At 47.1% G+C, this 25,326-nt stretch overlaps 1 pseudogene; it reads left to right on the forward strand.

The window, feature by feature from the left end:
• Positions 1–25,326, forward strand: part of LOC120997201 — a 266,949-nt pseudogene that overhangs the window by 218,491 nt on the left and 23,132 nt on the right.

A 25,326-nucleotide genomic window follows, 5' to 3' on the forward strand; every position in this document is an offset into this window, starting at 1 on the left:
AATCCCCTTACTTTGCCAAAATTGATCAGTTGCTATACTATCTAAAGACTGTAAGTGCTTATTATGCCAAAGAGGCGTAAAATTAAGTGATCCCTTCACCCCCAACCATCCTCTGGGGATAGCCCATATTTTGAAAAGTGATTTTGTGGTTTCGTTATAACCCCGGTCTCCCTTAACTATTAACCCAGACTCCAAAAACGTAAAAATGTTGTTATGCGCGGAGGCGCTTATTAGATCAGTCAAAGAGGCACTGTTTACCCACTCATTACATGTCCATAATTGAGCTGCCACGAAATAGCCTTTGAAGTATGGGAGATTTAGACCCCCACACTCCAGAGGCTTATATAAGTACAAAGAGTGCAGAATTATTAGGCAAGTTGTATTTTTGAGGATTAATTTTATTATTGAACAACAACCATGTTCTCAATGAACCCAAAAAACTCATTAATATCAAAGCTGAATATTTTTGGAAGTAGTTTTTAGTTTGTTTTTAGTTTTAGCTATTTTAGGGGGATATCTGTGTGTGCAGGTGACTATTACTGTGCATAATTATTAGGCAACTTAACAAAAAACAAATATATACCCATTTCAATTATTTATTTTTACCAGTGAAACCAATATAACATCTCAACATTCACAAATATACATTTCTGACATTCAAAAACAAAACAAAAACAAATCAGTGACCAATATAGCCACCTTTCTTTGCAAGGACACTCAAAAGCCTGCCATCCATGGATTCTGTCAGTGTTTTGATCTGTTCACCATCAACATTGCGTGCAGCAGCAACCACAGCCTCCCAGACACTGTTCAGAGAGGTGTACTGTTTTCCCTCCTTGTAAATCTCACATTTGATGATGGACCACAGGTTCTCAATGGGGTTCAGATCAGGTGAACAAGGAGGCCATGTCATTAGATTTTCTTCTTTTATACCCTTTCTTGCCAGCCACGCTGTGGAGTACTTGGACGCGTGTGATGGAGCATTGTCCTGCATGAAAATCATGTTTTTCTTGAAGGATGCAGACTTCTGTCACGGCTGTATGTGAGCAACTAGAGCATACACAGAAAATAGAGCCACTGACCGGACCCAAACTAGGGAGGATCAAGGGTGACCCCTGTAAGACCCTCAAAGCTTTCCCTACGCTGCTAAGCACATACCCGGATCCTAAAGGTGGAACGAGGCATGCCCGCGTACCTAAGACTGATGACCACTGTAACCCCTACAATAGTGGAAGGGGCACGGCCACCTGTGCCCTGCTCAGTATATGGAGGGAACCGTGGTCGCCTCGGATCCGGTCAGAAAACAAACAGATACACTACAATGTCTGCACACTTAGCTGAAGGGGCTGCAGCAGCAGAGAAGACGGATCCAAAGACAGGTGGCAATATCCGGAGTACTTGCAGCAGCAGAACACAGGTCCAGTGAAATGATAACATACAAGTGAAGATACTCAAGCAAGAGCTACAACTCAAATGAGAAATATAATCCACACTCTACAAAAGGAGGAGGGGTGATTTAAAGGCAGAGAAATCAAACATAGGAGAAACAGCTGAGAGGAAGGAAACAGAAAGTAATGACCTCATCCCAGGGGCGGAGAAACAGAGCAGTGAGAACTCCTCCAAGCTCTGGTAGTGACATCATCACAGGGGTGGAGAAACAGAGTTGTGAGAACGTCTCAAAGCTCTGGTAGTAACAGTACCCCCCCTCTACGGGTGGACTCCGGACACCCAGGACCCACCTTCTCAGGATGAGCCCTATGAAATGCTCTGATGAGGCGAGTGGCTTTAATGTCCGACACCGGAACCCACATCCTCTCCTCAGGACCATAACCCTTCCAATGAACGAGGTACTGAAGAGAACCGCGGACAATGCGAGAGTCCACAATTCTGGAAACCTCAAACTCCAGATTGCCATCAACCAAAATCGGAGGAGGAGGCAAAGAGGAGGGTACCGTGGGCTGGACATATGGTTTTAAGAGAGATCTGTGAAATACATTATGTATCTTCCAAACCCGTGGAAGATCAAGACGGAAGGCAACAGGATTGATGACTGACAAGATTTTATAAGGCCCAATAAACTTGGGACCCAATTTCCAGGAGGGAACCTTCAGTTTAATATTTCTTGTAGACAACCACACCAGATCACCCACATATAGGTCCGGACCAGGCACACGTCTCTTATCAGCCACACGCTTATACTTCTCACTCATCTTTCTAAGATTACTCTGAATCTTTTGCCAAATGGTAGACAAAGACGAGGAAAATCTCTCCTCCTCAGGTAAACCAGAAGGAGCCCCTCCCGAGAATGTCCCAAACTGCGGATGGAACCCATATGCACCAAAGATTCCTGACGACGGTTGTTCAGAGCAAACTCAGCAAGAGGGAGAAATGAACACCAATCCTCCTGGTTCTCTGCCACAAAACAGCGCAAATATGTCTCCAGATTCTGATTGAGGCGCTCAGTCTGACCATTCGACTGCGGGTGAAAAGCAGAAGAGAAGGACAGCCGAACCCCCAGGCGAGAACAGAAAGCCTTCCAGAATCTGGACACAAACTGCGTGCCTCTATCGGAAACAATATCAGAGGGAATGCCATGCAATTTAACAATATGGTCGACAAAAGCTTGCGCCAACGTTTTAGCATTGGGTAAATCAGGGAAAGGTACGAAATGAGCCATCTTGCTAAAACGGTCCACCACCACCAGGATCACCGACTTCCCTGAGGAACGAGGAAGATCCGTGATAAAGTCCATGGACAGGTGTGTCCAAGGATGGGAAGGTATGGGTAACGGGAGAAGGGAACCTGAAGGCCGTGAACGAGGGACCTTAGCGCGAGCGCACGTCTCACAAGCAGCCACAAAACCCTCCACGGACTTACGAAGAGCCGGCCACCAAAATCTCCGAGCAATGAGATCTACCGTGGCTCTACTCCCGGGGTGACCAGCAAGAACAGTATCATGATGCTCCTTGAAGAGTTTGTGACGTAGCTCAGGAGGCAAACAACTTCCCAGAAGGACAACGGGCAGGTGCCTCAGTCTGGGCAGCCTGGACCTCGGCCTCCAAATCAGAATATAGAGCAGAAACAACTACCCCCTCCGCCAAAATGGGACCCGGGTCCTCTGAGTTTCCTCCTCCCGGAAAACAGCGAGAGAGAGCATCAGCCTTCACATTTTTGATCCCAGGGCGGAATGTAACGACAAAATTGAATCTGGAGAAGAACAGAGACCATCTGGCCTGTCTCGGATTCATACGCCTGGCCGACTCCAAGTATGCCAGATTCTTATGGTCGGTAAAAACGGTGATAGGGTACCTGGCCCCCTCCAACCAATGGCGCCATTCCTCGAAAGCCAACTTGATGGCCAACAACTCCCTATCTCCCACATCATAGTTTTTCTCTGCCGGGGAGAGTTTTTTAGAGAAAAAGGCACAGGGTCGCCATTTGGCAGGAGAAGGGCCCTGGGACAAAACCGCACCCACACCCACCTCGGAAGCATCCACCTCAACAATAAAAGGTAAGGAAACATCGGGATGCACCAAGACGGGAGCAGACGCAAAACTCTCTTTAATCTTAGAAAAAGCTGCAAGCGCCTCCTCTGACCAAGAGGAAAAATCCGCCCCCTTTTTTGTCATGTCAGTGAGGGGTTTGACAACAGAGGAATAATTCAAAATGAACTTTCTGTAATAGTTCGCAAAACCCAGAAAGCGCATCAATGCCTTCTGATTCTCAGGAAGCTCCCACTCAAGTACAGCACGGACCTTCTCCGGATCCATGCGAAAACCAGAAGCAGAGAGGAGAAAACCCAGAAATTGAATCTCCGATACCATAAAAACACATTTCTCCAGCTTGGCGTACAATTTATTCTCCCGCAGAATCTGCAGAACCTGAAAAAGATGATCCTGATGGGTCTGAACATGTCACAAGCAGACAGCTGAGAAGCTCTGACAGGAGCCGTTCAGATCCTCCCCCTTGAGTTTCTTTGTTTTGGTTTCTGTTCCTCACCTCGTTAGGCTATCTCAGCTGTCATGCAGTCAGACTCATTACCTCCCTTTATATTCTCCCCCATAAGGTAGTTGGGTGTGGCTGATACAACTTCCTGGAATGAGTGTGCATGCTGTCTTCTTCTCCCAGCTACCAGTTCTCAGTTCACAGTCGTCTTCAGATAAGTGCTGTTTTGTATTTATGATTTTCTGTAGTCTGGATCCAGGTGACCCTGACTCCCTCCGTGTCTGTGTAGGGAGCCGGTGGTCGTGTCCCCTCACTATTGTAGGGCCTTTAGGTTAAGATAGCCGAGGTACGTGGATATGCGCCCATTCACCTTTAGAGTGGTCGCATAGGCTGAGCAATAAGGGAGAGCGGCAGGTCGATTGCAGGGGTCTCCCTTTTGTTCCTTAGTTGTGGATCCAGTTAGTCATCGTTTGTTATTTGTATCATATTGTTTCCTGTACACCATCCGTGACATTATCAGCCACCAAAACCGTCTCAAGCATGGATCCGGTTTCACTTTTGGCTGAACGCTTTCAGGGTCTTGCTTTGGAGGTAGCTGATCTCCGTAAGACTTTTTCTCAGTTTCAAGTGACCGGTTCAGCTTGCGTTCATGGAGTTTGTGCTGAGCCTAAGATTTCGCTCCCGGATACGTTTTCCGGGGGTAGTGAGAATTTTGTACGTTTTAGAGAGGCTTGCAAACTCCATTTTCGCCTTCTTCCCCATTCTTCCGGTGATGAAGAACGAAGGGTGGGCATCATTATATCGCTGCTCAGGGGTAATGCTCAGTCCTGGGCCTTTTTCGCTGCCGGAGAGGGCACAACCCCTCCGTTCAGTGGATGAATTCTTTTTAGCCCTGGGTCAGATATATGATGATCCGGATCGTATTGCTCTGGCTGAGTCTAGACTACGTCTGTTATGCCAGGGTAAACAATCCGCAGAGATATACTGCTCAGAATTTCGGAGATGGGCAGCAGATACGGGTTGGAATGATGCTGCACTCCGAAGTCAATTTTGCTATGGTCTTTCTGAGGGATTGAAAGATGCATTTGCCTTTCATGAAAGACCTACCTCCTTGAATTCTGCTATGTCTCAGGCTGTTCGTATTGACAGGCGTCTTAAAGAAAGAGGAGAGATTTCTCCTTCTTATCATGCTCAGTCCCGGGACAGTGCAGCGGAGTCATTCTGTGCACAGGGGTCTCAGTCGCTGTCAGCCCCTTCTGAGCAGGAGCCCATGCAGCTGGGGTTGATTGCCTCTGACAATAGAGGATTCAGCCCGCAGGGCAGGGTTTGCTTTTGTTGTGGAGGTATAAATCATCTGGCAAATGTTTGTCCCTCTAGGAGATTCAGGCAGTTTTCTGGGAGTAATAAAGAGACAAAAAGGAAGAAATCTTTTAAGAATATTCTGTCTGTTACTATTGGCAGGGTTGAGGCGGAAATTGAAGAATTGTCTTTTGCTTGTAGTTCCCGTTTTGTCCTGCCTGCTAGGGTGGCGCTAGAGAGCAAGAGCATTTTTTGTGAGATTTTTGTGGATAGTGGAGCAGCTGTCAACCTCATTGATAACCAATTTGCAATAACTCATGGTTTCCAGGTATGCACTTTGCGAAAAAATATTCCTGTTTTTTCTATTGATTCAGCTCCACTTTCTCAGAAATCATTAAAGGGCATAGTTCACAATATCCGTTTAATTGTGAATGATACTCATGTTGAGGATGTGTCATGTTTCGTCCTTGGCGGTTTGCCTACTCCTCTAGTGTTGGGGCTACCCTGGCTCACTAAACATAACCCCACCATTGATTGGCCAGCGAGGCAAATAAATGGTTGGAGTGACTTTTGCAGAGAGAATTGCCTCATAACATCTATTTCTGAGGTTTCTACTAAAACTGTACCACCTTTCCTCTCTGAATTTTTGGATGTTTTCTCTGAGAGTGGAGTTCAGGATTTGCCTCCGCACAGGGAGTATGATTGCCCTATTGATCTCATCCCGGGTGCCAAGCTGCCTAAATCTCGTTTATACAATCTTTCCCAACCTGAGAGGGTCGCGATGCGTGCTTATATCTCTGAGAGTCTGAGAAAAGGACACATACGACCCTCAAAGTCACCTGTTGCCGCTGGTTTTTTCTTTGTTAAGAAAAAAGATGGTTCTTTAAGACCTTGTCTGGATTTCAGGGAGCTGAACAGTATCACTATTCGTGATCCGTATCCGCTTCCTTTAATCCCAGATTTGTTTAACCAGGTTGTTGGGGCGAAAGTCTTTTCCAAATTAGACCTAAGAGGGGCATACAACCTGGTTAGGGTCAGAGAAGGAGACGAATGGAAGACGGCTTTCAATACCCCTGAGGGCCATTTTGAGAATTTAGTTATGCCTTTTGGTTTGATGAATGCCCCAGCCGTTTTTCAGCATTTTGTCAACAGCATTTTTTATCATTTAATGGGAAAATTTGTATTAGTGTATTTGGATGACATTTTGATTTTTTCTCCTGATTTCAAAACTTATAAGGAACACTTATGTCAGGTCTTACTCATCCTGCGGGAGAATAAATTATACGCGAAACTGGAAAAGTGTGTGTTTGCGGTTCCGGAGATCCAATTTCTGGGGTTTCTTGTCTCCGCTTCTGGTTTTCGCATGGACCCCGAGAAGGTCCGCGCTGTGCTTGAGTGGGAGCTTCCTGAGAATCAGAAGGCGCTGATGCGTTTTTTGGGCTTTGCTAATTATTACAGGAAATTTATTTTGAATTATTCCTCTGTTAAACCACTCACGGATATGACCAGAAAGGGGGTAGACTTTTCTTCCTGGTCGGTAGAGGCGCGTAAGGCCTTTTCTAATATCAAGGAGAGTTTTGCTTCCGCTCCCATCCTAGTACAACCTGATGTTTCCTTACCCTTCATAGTTGAGGTTGATGCTTCTGAGGTAGGGGTGGGGGCGGTCTTGTCTCAGGGTTCCTCTCCTGCCAAATGGCAACCGTGTGCCTTTTTCTCAAAGAAGCTCTCCTCCGCAGAGAGAAATTATGATGTGGGAGATAGGGAATTGTTGGCCATCAAGTTGGCTTTTGAGGAATGGCGCCATTGGCTAGAGGGAGCCAGACACCCTATTACCGTGTTTACTGACCATAAAAATCTGGCCTATTTGGAGTCAGCCAAGCGTCTGAACCCGAGACAGGCCAGATGGTCTTTGTTCTTTTCAAGGTTTAATTTTGTTGTTACGTTCCGCCCTGGGGTTAAGAATGTGAAGGCAGATGCCCTGTCACGTTGTTTTCCGGGAGGTGGGAATTTTGAAGACCCGGGTCCCATTTTAGCTGAAGGTGTGGTGGTCTCTGCTCTTTTTCCTGAATTGGAGGCAGAGGTGCAGGCAGCCCAGTCAGAAGCTCCTGATCTTTGTCATCCTGGGAGGTTGTTTGTGCCTCTCGCTTTGAGACACAAGATTTTTAAAGAACACCATGATACGGTCCTTGCTGGGCACCCGGGGACAAGAGCCACACTGGATCTCATTGCTCGGAGATTCTGGTGGCCTGCGCTTCGTAAGTCGGTTGAGGGTTTTGTGGCAGCTTGCGAGACTTGCGCTCGTGCCAAGGTCCCTCACTCACGGCCATCAGGTCCTCTCCTTCCTTTGCCCATTCCTTCCCGTCCTTGGACACATCTGTCCATGGACTTCATAACGGACTTGCCTCGTTCCTCGGGGAAGTCTGTGATTCTGGTGGTGGTGGACCGTTTTAGCAAAATGGTGCACTTTATCCCTTTTCCCGGTTTGCCCAATGCTAAGACGCTGGCGCAGGCATTTGTTGACCACATTGTCAAATTGCATGGGATTCCTTCTGACAGTCTCTGATAGGGGCACGCAGTTTGTTTCCAGATTCTGGAAGGCTTTCTGTTCTCGCTTGGGGGTTCGCTTGTCATTCTCTTCTGCTTTCCATCCGCAGTCGAATGGCCAGACAGAGCGTGTCAATCAGAATCTGGAGACATATCTGCGCTGTTTTGTGGCGGAGAATCAGGAGGATTGGTGTTCGTTTTTGTCCCTTGCTGAGTTTGCTTTAAATAACCGTCGTCAGGAGTCCTCTGATAAGTCACCATTTTTTGGTGCATATGGGTTTCATCCGCAGTTTGGGACTTTCTCTGGAGAGGGCTCTTCTGGTTTGCCTGATGAGGACAGATTCTCCTCGTCTTTGTCATCTATTTGGCAAAATATTCAGGATAATCTAAAGAATATGAGTGAGAGATATAAGCGTGTGGCAGATAAAAGACGTATGCCTGGTCCGGACCTGAATGTTGGTGATTTGGTGTGGCTGTCTACCAAGAATATCAAATTGAAGGTTCCCTCCTGGAAGTTGGGTCCTAGGTTTATTGGGCCTTACAAGATCCTGTCTGTCATCAATCCTGTTGCCTACCGTCTTGATCTTCCTCAGACTTGGAAGATCCATAATGTTTTCCATAAGTCCTTATTGAAACCTTATGTTCAACCTATTGTACCCTCACCTTTGCCTCCTCCTCCGATTATGGTTGATGGGAATCTTGAATTTCAGGTCTCTAGGATTGTGGATTCTCGTCTTGTCCGCGGTTCCCTCCAGTACCTCGTTCATTGGGAGGGTTATGGTCCTGAGGAGAGGATGTGGCTCCCAGTGACGGACATTAAGGCCTCTCGCCTCATCAGGGCTTTCCATAGGTCCCATCCTGAGAAGGTGGGCCCTGAGTGTCCGGAGTCCACTCCTAGAGGGAGGGGTACTGTCACAAGCAGACAGCTGAGAAGCTCTGACAGGAGCCGTTCAGATCCTCCCCCTTGAGTTTCTTTGTTTTGGTTTCTGTTCCTCACCTCGTTAGGCTATCTCAGCTGTCATGCAGTCAGACTCATTACCTCCCTTTATATTCTCCCCCATAAGGTAGTTGGGTGTGGCTGATACAACTTCCTGGAATGAGTGTGCATGCTGTCTTCTTCTCCCAGCTACCAGTTCTCAGTTCACAGTCGTCTTCAGATAAGTGCTGTTTTGTATTTATGATTTTCTGTAGTCTGGATCCAGGTGACCCTGACTCCCTCCGTGTCTGTGTAGGGAGCCGGTGGTCGTGTCCCCTCACTATTGTAGGGCCTTTAGGTTAAGATAGCCGAGGTACGTGGATATGCGCCCATTCACCTTTAGAGTGGTCGCATAGGCTGAGCAATAAGGGAGAGCGGCAGGTCGATTGCAGGGGTCTCCCTTTTGTTCCTTAGTTGTGGATCCAGTTAGTCATCGTTTGTTATTTGTATCATATTGTTTCCTGTACACCATCCGTGACAGAACATCAGGGGAAAAAATCAAAATATCATCAAGATACACCAATACAAATTTCCCCATTAAATGGTAGAAAATACTGTTAACAAAATGCTGAAAGACGGCCTGAGCATTCATCAGGCCGAAAGGCATAACGAGATTCTCGAAATGCCCGTTAGGGGTATTAAAGGCCGTTTTCCATTCATCCCCCTCTCTGACCCTGACCAGGTTGTACGCGCCTCTCAAATGCAATTTGGAAAAAACCTTGGCCCCAACAATTTGGTTGAAGAGGTCCGGGATCAGAGGAAGGGGATAGGGATCGCGAATCGTGATACGGTTCAGCTCCCTAAAATCTAGGCAAGGTCTCAGAGAGCCATCTTTCTTTTTAACAAAAAAAAACCCAGCGGCAACAGGTGATTTTGAGGGACGAATATGCCCCTTATCGAGACTCTCGGAGATATAGGTTCGCATTGCGATTCTTTCCGGTTGTGAGAGATTGTAGAGGCGTGCTTTTGGCAGCTTGGCGCCGGGAATGAGGTTAATGGGACAGTCAAACTCCCGGTGAGGAGGTAGCTCCTGAACACCGCTCTCGGAAAACACGTCCGAGAAATCAGAGAGAAATGATGGCACAGTTTTAGTAGACACCTCTGCAAAAGTCGCTGTGAGACAATTCTCTCTACAAAAGTCACTCCACTCATTTATTTGCCTTCCTTGCCAATCAATAGTGGGGTTATGTCTAGTGAGCCAGGGTAACCCCAAAACTAGAGGAGAAGGCAATCCGTTAAGGACAAAACAAGATATATCCTCCACATGAGTGTCACCCACAGCCAACCGGATATTGTGAACAATGCCCTTCAGAGATCTCTGTGAGAGTGGAGCAGAGTCAATAGCAAAAACAGGTATATCCTTTTCTAATGTACAAACCTGAAAACCATGCATGGCTACAAATTGAGTGTCAATAAGATTGACTGCCGCTCCACTATCGACAAAAATCTCACAAGAAATGACTTTGCTCTCTAGCGCCACCCTGGCAGACAGGAGAAAACAGGAACTGCAGGTCAGAGGAAAAGCATCAATTCCTACATCAACTTTGCCCAAAGTAGCAGATGAAGCAGAGTTTGATGATTTACCTTTTGAGGTTTTTCTCTTATTATCGCTCTTAGTACAGTTCAAGAATCTCCTAGACGGACAAACATTTGCCAAATGACCTATGCCCCCACATCAAAAACACACCATACTCTGAGGACTAAATCCTCTTTTATCAGGGGCAAGTCGACCTAGCTGCATGGGCTCCTCCTCAGAGGGGACCGAGACAGGATGAGGCCCTTGCACACTGAATGAGTCCGCACCACTGCCCTTAGACTGACAATGGCTGGACAGAGAGGTCTCGTTTCTTTCTCTTAGACGCCTGTCAAGGCGTACTGCCAATGACATGGCAGACTCTAAGGACGTTGGTCTCTCATGGAAAGCAAACGCATCTTTCAATCTCTCTGAGAGACCATGACAGAACTGACTCCGGAGTGCAGCATCATTCCAACCTGAATCAGCTGCCCATCTCCGAAATTCAGAACAATAAAGCTCCGCAGACAGTTTGTTCTGGCATAAAACACGCAAGTTAGATTCGGCCAGCGCAACACAATCCGGGTCATCAAATATCTGCCCCAGGGCCACAAAAAATCTTTCCACGGATCGAAGGGAGGGATCCCCTGATGGCAGCGAAAAAGCCCAAGTCTGAGCATTACCCCTGAGCAGGGAGATGGCAATCCTCGCCCTCTGCTCTTCATTACCAGAGGAATGGGGACACAAGCAAAAATGGAGTTTGCATGCCTCTCTGAAGCGAACAAAATTCTCACTGCCCCCGGAGAACGTTTCCGGAAGTGAGACCTTTGGCTCGCAACAGACTCCATGGGCCGGAGCAGAGCCCAATGCTTGAAGCTGAGTCATAGATTGACGGAGATCCGCTACCTCCAAAGAAAGACCCTGCATGCGGTCAACCAGGCCAGAAAGCGGATCCATGTCAAAAAAGACGGTTTTGGTGGATTATAATGTCACGGCTGTATGCGAGCAACTAGAGCATACACAGAAAATAGAGCCACTGACCGGACCCAAACTAGGGAGGATAAAGGGTGACCCCTGTCAGACCCTCAAAGCTTTCCCTACGCTGCTAAGCACATACCCGGATCCTAAAGGTGGAACGAGGCATGCCCGCGTACCTAAGACTGATGACCACTGTAACCCCTACAATAGTGGAAGGGGCACGGCCACCGGTGCCCTGCTCAGTATATGGAGGGAACCGTGGTCGCCTCGGATCCGGTCAGAAAACAAACAGATACACTACAATGTCTGCACACTTAGCTGAAGGGGCTGCAGCAGCAGAGAAGACGGATCCAAAGACAGGTGGCAATATCCGGAGTACTTGCAGCAGCAGAACACAGGTCCAGTGAAATGATAACATACAAGTGAAGATACTCAAGCAAGAGCTACAACTCAAATGAGAAATATAATCCACACTCTACAAAAGGAGGAGGGGTGATTTAAAGGCAGAGAAATCAAACATAGGAGAAACAGCTGAGAGGAAGGAAACAGAAAGTAATGACCTCATCCCAGGGGCGGAGAAACAGAGCAGTGAGAACTCCTCCAAGCTCTGGTAGTGACATCATCACAGGGGTGGAGAAACAGAGCTGTGAGAACGTCTCAAAGCTCTGGTAGTGACAACTTCTTCCTGTACCACTGCTTGAAGAAGGTGTCTTCCAGAAACTGGCAGTAGGACTGGGAGTTGAGCTTGACTCCATCCTCACTTCGAAAAGGCCCCACAAGCTCATCTTTGATGATACCAGCCCAAACCACTACTCCACCTCCACCTTGCTGGCGTCTGAGTCGGACTGGAGCTCTCTGCCCTTTACCAATCCAGCCACGGGCCCATCCATCTGGCCCATCAAGACTCACTCTCATTTCATCAGTCCATAAAACCTTAGAAAAATCAGTCTTGAGATATTTCTTGGCCTAGTCTTGACGTTTCAGCTTGTGTGTCTTGTTCAGTGGTGGTCGTCTTTCAGCCTTTCTTACCTTGGCCATGTCTCTGAGTATTGCACACCTTGTGCTTTTGGGCACTCCAGTGATGTTGCAGCTCTGAAATATGGTCAAACTGGTGGCAAGTGGCATCTTGGCAGCTGCACGCTTGACTTTTCTCAGTTCATGGGCAGTTATTTTGCGCCTTGGTTTTTCCACACGCTTCTTGCAACCCTGTTGACTATTTTGAATGAAACGCTTGATTGTTCGATGATCACGCTTCAGAAGCTTTGCAATTTTAAGAGGGTTGCATCCCTCTGCAAGATATCTCACTATTTTTGACTTTTCTGAGCCTGTCAAGTCCTTCTTTTGACCCATTTTGCCAAAGGAAAGGATTTTGCCAAAGGAAAGGATAATTATGCACACCTAATATAGGGTGTTGATGTCATTAGACCACACCCCGTCTCATTACAGAGATGCACATCACCTAATATGCTTAATTGGTAGTAGGCTTTCGAGCCTATACAGCTTGGAGTAAGACAACATGCATAAAGAGGATGATGTGGTCAAAATACTCATTTGCCTAATAATTCTGCACGCAGTGTATTCTATTTTTAATCTCACTCTTTTCCTTCCCCAGACTAGCTCATTAATTATTCTTTCCAGAAGTTTAAAGTATTTATCGTCTATCCAAATAGTTATATTTCTGAGGACATAGAGAAATTGGGGGAGGATTATCATCTTGACCAACGAGACTCGATCGGCTCTGGATAAGGGAAGTCGCAACCAGATCCCTACTTTTGCCCTGATTTTCATTATCGGTGGAATAAGGTTCAGTTCCAAAACACTTTTAACCTTGGGGGATATCATCATGCCCAAGTATTGAAAAGTATCAACGACTTCTAACTGATTTAACAGGGGCTCTTTTTGCGGCAGCTGATCTAAAGGCATCAGAGTTGTCTTTGACCAGTTTATATCTAATCCTGATACCTCACCAAATAATTTAACCGATTGAATAATCCCTGGGGCATTTATTCCTGTATCCTCTATAAAAAAAAAAAGACCATCATCCGCATATAGGGAGATGCGATCTTCCTCTCTTAATGTTCCGAACCCTTTAATTTGGGGATCTTGCCTAATAGCCAATGCCAAAGGCTCGATATATATATATCAAATAAGAGGGGATAAGGGACAACCCTGCCGGGTACCTCGCTCTAAGTCAAAGCTAGGAGTAAGGCTCCCATTAAGGTTCAGTCTAGCTATGGGATGTCTATACAAAGTTTTAATGGTATTTATGAATCTCTCCCCCAAGGCCCATCCTGAGCAGCACCTTCCAGAGGAATTGCCACTCCACCCTGTCGAAGGCCTTAGAGGCATCTAGAGACAGGATAGAGCGATCAGATCCCCCAGGAGCCTGTAAATTTTCAAAGAGACGATGAAGGTTATTATGCATACCCTTCTCTGGGATGAAACCGTTCTGGTCTGGATGGACGATGGAAGAGATGACCCCAGAAAGTCTTGACGCCAAGATCCTAGCAAGAAGTTTTACATCGGTGTTCAATAATGAGATTGGTCTATATGATCCCATATCTATAGGGTCCTTCCCTTTTTTTGGAAATAAAATTATTAGCCCTTCCATCATTGAACCAGGAAGGTTCCCTTCTACCACCGATTCAGTCAGCACCTCCGAACCGGGGGTAGAGTTGGCCGAGCATAGTTTAATTGCCCCTTCAAGCTCATGCATTGAGAGATCAGCCTCTAGTGCCTTCTTTTGGGCCGCAGTGATAGTGGGGAAGACAATGTTATCCAAATAAGAGTCCATCCTTTCCTCCGTGATCCTACCATCGGCTCTATAAATGTCCAAAAAGTAGTCCTGGAAAGCCTCCTCAATGGAAGCTTGCTCCGTCACGATCCTTCCATTGGGCAACCGGATATTATCTATATTCTTTTTAGGGTCCTGACTCGTGATCACTCTGGAAAGGAGTTTCCCAGGTCGCCCTGACTCGGTAAAATATTTTTGGCCCTTTAAAGAATAGAGTATGTTGCGCCTTTTCCAGCAAAAAGTTAGAATATGCTTGTGTGGTTTTCTACATTGTCTCCCTGTTTCCTTCTGAACTATTCATATAGAAACTTTTGTGTTGCTACGGAGGCTTGTTTTTTTTAATTTTTCCTCACTTGCCCCATATTCCTTTCTTAGGTTTGCAATGCTACTAACCATTTTTCCCCTCATATATGCCTTAAAAGTATCCCATACTACCTGAATCCTGGTTGACCCATAATTGGCCTCCCAAAATTGATCGATTTCCCTTTCTATTGTGTGATGATTCTTCAATATTGACAACCAATAGGGATTCAATCTAAAAGGGAGCGCCACTCTTTGTTTATCCTGGGTCAAGCAGAGCTCAAGGAGCAATGGTAAATGGTCCGAGACTGACCTAGTTTCATACTTCAGCCGTTTTACATAGTATAAGTATTTCCTATTAATCAGGGCATGATCTATTCTGGACATTGACTTGCCTTGTTTACTAATACATGAAAAGAGCCTTTTCCCCTAGACCCAGCCTTCCCCAGATATCTTCAAACCCGGCATCAGAACAAAACCGTGCGAGGGGAGACCCTTGGGCGGAAGCCTCTTTCAATACCCATAGATACCCTGTCTAGTGCCGGGTTCATTACGCAATTGAAATACCCAATAATCAATGTAGGGCATTCCGACCATTTGTCCATAAATTCCAACAGAGACTTAAGTATGGCAAAGGAAAAAGGAGGTGGAATATAGACAAATGCCAGAATACACATCTTCCCTGCCAGCCTACAGTATAGAAATACATATCTCCCCTGTTGGTCAACAGATGACTCCTCGCACAAGAAGTCAATCGCCTTATGGACAAAAAACGTCACTCCCCTGGAGTGGCTGGAAAAAGTAGAATGATACGTGTGCGCAGCCCATCCCCTGGTGGCCAACCTGGAGGTTTCCCTGGTAAGATGTGTTTCAGTAAGAGATGCAATTGCTGGGAGATGTTTACGCATCCAGTCAAAGACCGCTTGTCTCTTTCTTTTGTCTCCCAGACCCCTAACATTCCAAGTGATAATTCTAATAGCCATTACACATAAAAAAAAAAGGAAATATTCTCTCTCTCTCCGCCCCCCCCACCAGACGCACCGCAAACCATCCACCCCCCCCCTCCGACCCAACTAGTAATCCACCGCAATGCAGCAGATCTTACCTATGACCACCGCTCAACTCCCCCCCCCCCCCCCGCTATATAGCCATCAAAAAAAAAAGTCTGCCTGCTCCTACTCTCCTCCAAAGCCCTAGATAATTAAATTTACATATTTTGTTCAAGCCAGTCCGCGACACTATCCGGCGTATCAAAAAAGCGGGCTGAGTCATTAAAGATGATCCGTAATTTAGCCGGGAAGATAAGTGAATATTTGATGCCCCTTTCTCTCAAGGTCTTTTTCACAGTGATGAACAAGCGTCTCCTTTCTTGAACCTCTTTTGAGAAGTCTGCGAAAAAAGCCAGTCTATTTCCATCATATATCACGGGGGGGGGGGGGGGCTTTCTCTCGCCCTTCTTAGTACCATGTCTCTATTGTCACGGCTGAGGATGGGGGAAATCCTCAGCCGTGTGGAGCCCGGTGATGTTACGGCTGCTTGGCCATGAAGACAGGATTAGGGAGCAGGTCACCTCCTAAACGCATCCCTAACCTGACCCTGGCTCCTAGCTACATGAGCCAACCTTGATGGTAGGAGGGCCCATGCTCCGGAACCTAAAAGTCCCTGCTAGCCCTCAAGATGACCCTCACCTAGGAGCTGAGTAAGACAAGCCCACTCCTCCTAGACACGGAGGAGCAGGAGTCTCAACGGCCAAGCTGCAGGAAAAGGGGAGACATAAACAGCTCTATGGATATGGCAGGTGAACAAAGGGTTCCACCTACCTGCCACAGCCTTGCTGACTGGATCCCTGTGTTAGCAGGGTGCAGATCACAAACGCATCCCCACACAGGGACCCAGATCCATAGCTGCACAAAATCACATATAAAACATCACACGGACATCACACATAACTAGAAATAACTTAAAGCGACATTATGGTTATGACCACAGGGATGGCTCTTACTGGCAGGTAATAAAGACATGAGGCTGCTCTCAGCTAAGCATGGCTGAAGCAACCTGCAGGCCTGCAAAAGCAGAGAGGCTTTATAGGCCAAGAAGCCACACCCCACAGTCGGACACACCCAGTGCACACACACACACTAGGAAGGAGATTAACCCTTCCAACACCAGGGAAGGGAAAACACCACTTAAAGGAGACGTGCACACAATACATAATACACAGTGCACACATACACACATAACTCAAAACCGCATGCACAACGTAGCGAGCTGCAATGGCACAGCTCAGCCTGCTACGCTGCCACATACACACTGTTGCCAGCGGCAACCACAGGTGAGGCAAATACCACAGCCCTCACCTGTGATTGAACACCAAAGAAAACCGCTGACAACCGCATGCGGTTCAGGAGTCACGGTCATAGCCATGGCCGTAACATCTATCTGTTGAAGTAAGCATTTTAGCAAGAAGTGTCCGTGGATGTCTCCCCGGGATAATTTTACCACCTGGAACCCGGTGTGCTCTTTCTACTATGAATTGGGGCGAGAAATGCTTCCTACCAAAATTTTTCGCCAATAACGTTTGTATAAATTGCACAGGATTATTCTCTTCCGCACCCTCTGGGATCCCCAGAATTCTTACATTATATCTCCGGGATCTATCCTCTAGGTCCACAACCTTTTTTTTAAGGAGCTTAACATCTGACTTCAGAGTGGACATCTCTAAGTTGATTTTTTGGGAGTCATCCTGTATAGTGACAATCGTGCTTTCCACTTTATCAACTCTTTCCCGTATTTTAGAGAGATCGTCTCTGATCAGACTCACGTCGACTTGGATTGCCCCAAGTTGAACTGCAATGGCCTGTATTAAATCCCGATTTTGTTTAACCGCCATTAATATCTCTTTCGATGGGGAGGGGTTAACGTCAGGGACATCTTCTTTCTCGATACCCTCATCCCTTTAATGGTCGAGGGGGTCTTTTTGTGAGACCACATCGGACCCTTCCGGATTATCAGGCTTTTTGGTGCCACTGCCTATATCCCTTTGTGTGCCTCTCGTGTTGACCCTCGGGGACTTTAAAAATTGGTCTATTTTCGGTCCCTCATAACTTTTAGGGGCTGATTTCAGGCCCGATAGATCAGTAGAACATTGTAGTCAATGGAGTATATTCAGACCAAGGTCTTGTTACCAGTGGGGTACCTCAGGGATCTGCTCTGGGACCCATATTGTTTAATATCTTTATCAGCGAAATTGCAGAAGGCCTCGATGGTAAGGTGTGTCTTTTTGCTGATGACACAAAGATTTGTAACAGGGTTGATGTTCCTGGAGGGATACACCAAATGGAAAAGGACTTAGGAAAACTAGAGGAATGGTCAAAATCTGGTAACTAAAATGTAATTTTGATAATTGCAAGATAATGCACCTGTGACGTAAAAACCCAAGAGCAGAATATAAAATCAGTGATAGTCCTAACCTCAGTATCTGAGGAAAGGGATTTAGGGGTCATTATTTCAGAAGACTTAAAGGTAGGCAGACAATGTCATAGAGCAGCAGGAAATGCTAGCAGAATGCTTGGGTGTATAGGGAGAGGCATTACCAGTAGACAGAGGGAGGTGCTCATGCCGCTCTACAGAGCACTAGTGAGACCTCATTTGGAGTATTGTGTGCAGTACTGGAGACCATATCTCCAGAAGGATATTGATACTTTGGAGAGAGTTCAGAGAAGAGCTACTAAACTAGTACATGGATTGCAGGATAAAACTTACCAGGAAAGATTAAAGGACCTTAACATGTATAGCTTGGAAGAAAGACGAGACAGAGGGGATATGATAGAAACTTTTAAATGCATAAAGGGAATCAACAAGGTAAAAAAGGAGAGAATATTTAAAAGAAGAAAAACTGCTACAAGAGGACATAGTGTTAAATTAGAGGGGGAAAGGTTTAAAAGTAATATCAGGAAGTATTACTTTACTGAGAGTAGTGGATGCATGGAATAGCCTTCCTGCAGAAGTGGTAGCTGCAAATACAGTGAAGGAGTTTAAGCATGCATGGGATAGGCATAAGGCCATCCTTCATATAAGATAGTGCCAGGGGCTATTCATAGTATTTAGTATATTGGGCAGACTAGATGGGCCAAATGGTTCTTATCAGCCGACACATTCTATGTTTCTAGAACGCCTACTGGTTTTTGGTGCCATTTTTCCTTTTCTTCTTTTTTTTTTTTTTTTTTTCTTTCCTGTCTATTTCTTTCTTTCCCTCTCCTTCTTGCTCACTCTATTTATTTAGAGTATACGTAGATATCCCCTGAATATTTAGGGGAATAGTTAACTGGTCAGTTCAGTAGAGTAAATAAGTGTCCCTTAGCTGGTTAGGAGCGTGATTAGCTGGTTAATTAGGGTAGGGTGCATACGTTATCCCTTGAGTAGTTAAAAAAACAGTTAGGTGGTTAGTTCAATATAACGGAAACTACCATACAGGAACAATGTCACCGATCTTCACCCCCAATTCGCCCGACTGGAGGGCACGGAAAAGAAAGGGGAAACCAGAAGGACCAACCGAACCCAGGGAGCCTATGGTCCATCAAGAGGGGGCACCAGAGGACGTCAGCGAAGACGGGCAGCCAGACTCCAGCATCCACACCACACCACGACTCAGTACACGGCAGCAGGAATCACCGCGGAGCAAAAACATCCACCCCCAGCCACTGACTGGATTTAACCACACCGAGCGGGTCCAGGAGACATCAAGATGGAGAGGAGGAGAAAAGAAGGCCCCAGGACCCCACGCCGGCACCGGACCCCACCACCAGGCAGGCGCAAGGAGAGAGTCAAGGTCGTCGCCCACCAACGGTCCGCAGGGAGCTCCGATCCAGCAAGGGAAGAGAAGGAGGAGGCAAATAAGCAATATGAGACGGTCTCCAGCGGCACCCACGCCGCACACAGCAGAAGGCTGGAGAAGAAGCGGAGCGGCCCCACAGCTCACCCGAGGGCACTCAACAGGAGAAGGTGGGTGGAAGCAGGAAGAACCGGACCAGGAGGCAATCACCCGCAGTCAGCTTCAGTCACCCGGCCAAGGAGGAGAGAGACGCCGCAGACATCAGGATGGAGCGGTAAGCGGGGGAGCGGGCAGCGGGAGCGGCGGAGGGCGTGACATCACGTCATCCCTGTATTGACAAACATGAGCGTTGTTTTTCACGCATCAGTTCTGCGTTGCGTGAAAATCGCAGCATTTCTATATTCAGCGTTTTTCAAGCAGCCCTGGCCCCATAGAAGTGAATGGGGCTGCGTGAAAAACGCATTGCATCGGCAAGCAAGTGCGGGTGCGATGCGTTTTTCACTGATGGTTGCTAAGAGATGTTGTTTGTAAACCTTCAGTTTTTTATCAAGCGCGTGAAAAACGCATCAAAACGCAACCTGCGCAGAAAAAAAACTGAACAACTGAACGCAATCGCAGACAAAACTGACTGAACTTGCTTGCAAAATAGTGCGAGTTTCACTGAACGCATCCGGACCTAATCTGTCACGCTCGTGTGAAAGGGGCCTAACTGTCTTTTACCAAACAAAGTCCTGCATGTGAGGCTTTTTTGTCTGGTCTTTTTGACATATTCTGCAACAGAGGCTCCAAACACCGCCTACAATGCAGATGTGGGCAAGTGTAGGCCTACATATTATGTATTTGTATTGCTGCAAGTTTTCCTACTCCTGCCTCGGGTAAAAATATTCCTCAAAAATGGTAAGAAGTATTTTTACTCTTCTGAAAAAAATGTAGTGCGTCCTCTGCATACAGCTGTGATTTTGGTCTATTGCGGGGGTGTGAGGGGAAACACTCTTGATGCTTCTATAACAATGATGGTGAACCTTCTACGGACTGAGTGCCCAATCTGTAACCCAAAACCCACATATATTGCAAAGTGGCAATTTAAACTAAATACTACAGTCCAATATAATATATCTTCCATGTACTTTATCATTTAGCTATAATAGCCTGCCTACATTCAATCCGCTGCCTGTGCCGTTCATGGTGCGCCCTGTGCTAATGAATGGCAGGAAAAGGCTAAGGCATATTGGTACACAATAGACTTTTTCAAAGGTGTGGGTGCCCACAGAGAGGGCTCTGAGTGCCGCCTCTGGCATCCGTGCCATAGGTTCGCCACCACTGTCCTATAATAATGCATCCTCCTTCTGTTCTCAGGTCATGACTATGGCCACCCTGGCCTCCTTTTATAACAACCAGCAGGTGTTTAAGGGAGTGGTGAAGATCCGCAAGGGGCAGACGCTGACGTTAATGATGAATGCCACCAATATGCAGGCGGTCAGATTCTTCATGTACCAGTATTAGGGGTGCACCGAAATGAAAATTCTGGTCCGAAACCGAAACCGAAAATTCAGGATGCCCTTGACCGAAAACCGAAACCGAAACCGAAACTGCCTTTTTGCCCAAATACTTTTAAAATACTTTTTTTTTAATGATTTTATTAATAATTCTTTTTCATGAATGAAATTCATCTGTGGGTGGCGCTGTTATGGAGAGGGGGATCTGTGGGTGGCGCTGTTATGGAGAGGGGGATCTGTGGGTGGCTCTGTTATGGAGAGGGGGATCTGTGGGTGGCGCTGTTATGGAGAGGGGGATCTGTGGGTGGCGCCGTTATGGAGAGGGGGATCTGTGGGTGGCGCCGTTATGGAGAGGGGGATCTGTGGGTGGCGCCGTTATGGAGAGGGGGATCTGTGGGTGGCGCCGTTATGGAGAGGGGGATCTGTGGGTGGCGCCGTTATGGAGAGGGGGATCTGTGGGTGGCGCCGTTATGGAGAGGGGGATCTGTGGGTGGCGCTGTTATGGAGAGGGGGATCTGTGGGTGGCGCTGTTATGGAGAGGGGGATCTGTGGGTGGCGCTGTTATGGAGAGGGGGATCTGTGGGTGGCGCTGTTATGGAGAGGGGGATCTGTGGGTGGCGCTGTTATGGAGAGGGGGATCTGTGGGTGGCGCTGTTATGGAGAGGGGGATCTGTGGGTGGCGCTGTTATGGAGAGGGGGATCTGTGGGTGGCGCTGTTATGGAGAGGGGGATCTGTGCACTGTTATGGGCATAACAGTGCACAGATCCCTTTCCCCATAACAGTGCACAGATCCCTTTCCCCATAACAGTGCACAGATCCCCCCTCCCCATAGCAGTGCACAGATCCCCCCTCCCCATAGCAGTGCACAGATCCCCCCCCTCCCCATAGCAGTGCACAGATCCCCCCTCCCCATAGCAGTTCCATAGACCGATCCCCCCTACCCATAACAGCCCCGGCCCTGCTGCTCACAGCATCTTTATTTTACCTTACAATCGTGAGGCTCCAGTAACTAACAACTCTGCAGGCAGAGCGGAGGGCGGCGTAACGTCACTTACTCACGTGACGCACCTGCTCCGCCCACTTTATGAATGAAGGAGGCGGAGCAGGCGCGTCACGTGAGTAAGTGACGTTACGCCGGCCTCCGCTCTGCCTGCAGAGTTGTTAGTTACTGGAGCCTCACGATTGTAAGGTAAAATAAAGATGCAGTGACAAAGTAAACCGCCCGCCCGCAGATGGTGGGTGACAAATCCCACACCCCATATTTTCGGCCGATATGTAACAATATCGGCCGAAGTGGATTAGGTGCATTTTCGGCCGATATTTTCGGCTGCCGAAATTTCGGTGCACCCCTAACCAGTATACTAATGAGGTAAGTGAAATCTTCACTGTATGTACCACCACGTATGAAGAGCCACACAAAGTGGACATTCTGATGTTGCGCTCATATCTAAGGAGTGTTTTCCCAAGGCTGTACTATTCATTACCTGTCCATAGGATCAGCCATCCATTTGTGTCACGCTTGTGTGTGGGAGGAAAACACCACACCGAGCATAGGAGGGAAAAGGGGATACCGAAATAAGGCCTGGAAACTAGGGGAAGGAAAATAGACACCTCCTAGAGAAAACCCTAACTTCAGTCCTGACAGACTACTAGTATGAGCAGGCCCCAAAGGTAGGCAAGTTCATACACCGGATACCTAGAATCCTATCTCTCCCTCTAGGACCCTGGAACTAATGTTAGGACTGACTCTAACTGTTCCTCCAAAGGGAAGGACGAACAGGAGTCTCCCTCAGGCCTAATGACAAACAACGGGTAAAGGCAACACACACCTATATAAACAAAATACAAAAGGGGAAGGAAACGCTTAACTTCAATTTAGCTTTGATAGCACCAGGAACTCAGCCGAGAAGCAAACGCAGGCTAACCACAAGTCCAACAAAAGCTATAAACCACAAAGCATAGTGGGAGAAACAACAATAAATAGAGCAGGTAAAATGACCATAATGGCCACACCTGGGGAAAGAAGGTGTGGCGGGCACCAGAAACAGACGTCATTTGATCAAAAAGGAAAACCTGTCAGATCAAGCCACGTGTTGCCAGTCTCACAGATCTCCTGCCACCTATCGCGGGAACGTCCGTATGTGATGGTACATCTGTGACCATGTGATTGGGGAGAGTTGGGGGTCAATCAACTGAATAAAGCAGTGGCTTTGTTTCATCAGTTGTCTCTGCTGTCCGGAACGGAGCTTGACACTCTTTCACGCAGCGGATACCACGCACAGGATCCGCTCAAGTGAAAGACCCCTTACATGCTCAGATTATCAGTAACAAGCATCCTCTTCGAAGCCAAGATCCAACGTCAATCCGCTTCAAACTTCGTTATTGCTGAAGTCTTGGGAGACTTCGGTCAATAACTTTGGTATTTGATTATTTAACTTAAAACAGATTTTAAACAGGAAGTCTGCTTTAGAACCAAGGTACCAGTCAGGTCCGAAGCCGACTTCTGATACCCATTTTATAATCATTTAAAAAAAAACACAAAACACTTATTCTGCCCTAGGACATGCCGTCCTTTATATTTGGCTCCTGCAGGAATTTCCTATCCTTGACTGTGGAACCGCCATCCGGACATACAGGCATTTATTGCACTTTGTGTCATTTCCATTTTTTTTGCCAGGCCCATTGTAGTGAATGGTTATACATACAGGCCTAAAAAAAATAAAAAAAATAATGGACATGGGGGGAAAATTCTATTGTGTGCATGAGCTCCAATGTTGATGTCCTATCCGGATCAGTTATCAGTTTCACAAAAGCAGATTATTTCCTTAACCCCTTCACGCAACATCACGTACATGTACGTGGGGGAATGTGGTGCCTCACCGCATTCCCACGTGCATGTACGTGATCGGCTTTCACTGTCAGCGCAGGGAGCGAAGCGCTGAAGCTCCAGTGAAGCCGGCGTGCTGGGGTTGCTAGGCAACCAGAGAAGCCGGCAGGAGCTGTATTGGAGCTCTGACCCGCCCGCGATCGCTGTGATTGGTCCATTACTGCAGAGGGACCAATCACAGCGCATCGGGGCAGGTAAGAGGGGGTTAGGGAGGGACTATGTGCTTCTCCTTCTCTGATCGCCCCAATTCCTGTCAGGGAAGCGATCAGAGAAGGAGATAGTGTGAAAATATTCCCCACCTATGACGAGTATACTCGTCATGGCGCACTGCTACTTAGCGCGCCATGATGAGTATACACGTCATGGCATAAACTGTCACCATGTCTGCAGACATGGTGACAGCGCTGAGATCCCGGCTGTCACACACAGCCGGGCACCTTAGGTCAATGCCGAGGGGGGTCCTGTGACCCCCCCATGTCGGCGATCGCTGCAAACCGCAGGTCAATTCAGACCTGCGGTTTGTAGCGGTTTCTGATCGCCGCGGTCCCTGACCGCGGGGATCAGAAACTTTACTATGCCCAAAATAAAGCTTTTTCACCCCCCCTGCACCCCTGAATGATGTTATGTGGGCGGGTGGTGCAGGGGGGGTGTCGCAGGCGGTGGGGAGGTGCGGTAAGCTGCGGGAGGCGGGCGGTGCGGCAGGCGGGATCGCGATCCCCCGCCCGCCTCCCTTTCAATGATCGTTGGCTTCTAGTGGGGATACCAGGGTGCCAGCACATTGCTGGCACCCTGGTATAAACGGCTGACATCTGCGATGCGATGTCAGCCGTTTAACCCTTTCCATACAGCGGTCCGTACGGACCGCTGTATGGAAAAGGTTAACAGCGCAGGGAGCTCCCTCCCTCTCCCATCGGGGGGCTGCTGTGCCTTTGCAGCCCCCCGATGGGAGAGGGAGAGAGCCCCCAGAGAGCCCCCCTCAGCCCTGTGCTTACCCTTCCCCGTCTGCGCAGTTCTGACCAGTACTGAGCAGACGGGGAAGGTTCCCATGGCAACAGGACGCCTCTCAGGCGTCCTGCTGTCCATGGTGCTGAACAGATCTGTGCTGAAAGCATAGATCTGTTCAGACAAGTGTAAAATACAGTACAGAACAATATATATTGTTCTGTACTGTATTATACAGACATCAGACCCACTGGATCTTCAAGAACCAAGTGGGTCTGGGTCAAAAAAAAAGTAAAAAAAAGTGAAAAAAGTAAAGTTTCAAAAAAACACATTTATCACTGAATAAAAAATAAAATAAAAAAATACACTACACATATTAGGTATCGTCGCGTCCGTAACGACCTGATCTATAAAACGGTCCTGTTACTTTCCCCGCACGGTGAACGCCATAAAAATAAAAAAATAAAAACTATGAGGAAATTGAAATTTTGCCCACCTTACTTCCCAAAAAAGGTAATAAAAGTGATCAAAAAAGTTGCATGTACGCCAAAAAAGTACCAATCAAACCGTCACCTCATCCCGCAAAAAATGAGCCCTTACATGAGACAATGGCCCAAAAAATAAAAAAACTATGGGTCTCAGACTATGGAGATACTAAAACATGATTTTTTTTTTGTTTCAAAAATATTATTGTGTAAAACCCTGATAAATTATAAAAAGGTAGACATATTAGGTATTGCCATGTCCGTAAGAACCTGATCTATAAAAATACCACATGACCTAACCCCTCAGGTGAACACTGTAAATTTTTTTTTAAAAA

Source organism: Bufo bufo, chromosome 4 (assembly GCF_905171765.1).
Source record: "Bufo bufo chromosome 4, aBufBuf1.1, whole genome shotgun sequence".
NCBI lineage: Eukaryota > Metazoa > Chordata > Amphibia > Anura > Bufonidae > Bufo > Bufo bufo.